Here is a 1397-nt window from a genome sequence, read left to right as displayed (position 1 = left end):
CAGCAGGAAGAAAGGATTAAGGAAGGAGTTGGTTAAAGTAGACTATGCCTGCCATAGATCCCACACTGCAGGCCTTCAATCCTCTGAAAAAAACTTAAAACTGAATACCCAGTTCCCTGATTCCCACCTCTCATGGAGTTTTCCCCAATTCAAAATATTCCTATGACATCAGGGTGCTTCCAAGGCACCATGGTGGTCAGCAGTAGGCAGGACAGGCCACATGTGTCAGATAAGATCAGATTGAAATTCCCATAATAGATCTTAGAACCAGTCCAGATACCTTAAGCTCGGGGTAACATGGGACTCACCCAGCAAACATGGACCCAACTCAGCAGACCTCCAACTTTACCCTGAGGCTCTCAGCCAACCAGGAGGGTTTTGCACTCAGCGCCAGTCTCTCCTAGAAATCCACTAGCAAGCAAGAGCTGCCCACTACTGATTTTATCAGTCCAGCATTTTCTTACCTAACATCTTCTGTTGTTTTCTAATGGTTACAAATGTAGTGCTTGTACCCTTGAGCACAGAGATATTATTGCCATCATTGTCCTGTGCAGTTTTCAAGATGGTTACATGAAGTTCATGTTTATGGAAGTGCCTGCTACGGAGGAGGCCTCAAAAATGTACACTCCCTCTGGTTACTTCCCTTCCTAGAATCCAGCCCTGCAGCCTACCTCCTTTCTCCTTTCCCCCAAGTCTTACCCATTTTAAAGATGCAGTTTACATTCCCCTTTCTTGGGGGAATGTAACACTGGATTCCCACATGGCCAACAGTGTCTCAAGTCCCAGACCCAATGGTTTGAAACTCACTCCAGGCACTTGTGTATGCATGCCCCAAATCCCAAGAGGACAATGGAGGAAAAAGGGCTGTAGCATGGCCATCCCCCCTGGTGGATGATTTCTCACTTTCTGTCTCTGTGTCTCCAGTAAGTGCACGTGCCTTATGGCAAAAATCTCTCAAAAAAAGAAATAGATAAATAAAACAAATAAAATGAATAAGTAAATTCCCCATTCCATGAAATCTGCCCTGAGTGCCCCAGTGGGAAATGGTCCTTCTCTCCTCTGAACTCCCACTACCACATTACTGAGTACCCCATCTCTCTATTGGCATGAATGCTGTTAGTTATCCTTCGAGGTATGCTTCTTGGGGGGTTTATACTTCTCTGTATCATCAGGATATCTATTAGCCCATAATAGACCTTCTATAAGTATCTAGAGTTGGATTTGTTAGCAACAACCACACATTTTTTTGCATAGTCAATGATACCATACATGTAGTCATTGATCATCTTTCTCCCAAATATATTCAGACAAAGGCTCTTTTTCTTTCTTTCTGCTATAGGGTTCATGCAACTCACTGGAGAGAAACAGAGATAGGTAGAGTGAGAAAGCAAGCCAAC

The 1397-nt window shown here is 44.0% G+C and overlaps 1 pseudogene; it reads left to right on the top strand.

The window, feature by feature from the left end:
- Positions 1-1397, top strand: part of LOC114006044 (heterogeneous nuclear ribonucleoprotein H-like) — a 34316-nt pseudogene that overhangs the window by 16151 nt on the left and 16768 nt on the right.

This window comes from Tupaia chinensis, unplaced genomic scaffold (genome assembly GCF_000334495.1).
Source record: "Tupaia chinensis unplaced genomic scaffold, TupChi_1.0 Scaffold145484_1, whole genome shotgun sequence".
In the NCBI taxonomy this organism is placed as follows: domain Eukaryota; kingdom Metazoa; phylum Chordata; class Mammalia; order Scandentia; family Tupaiidae; genus Tupaia; species Tupaia belangeri.
This window is presented reverse-complemented; position numbering and strand designations above follow the sequence as displayed.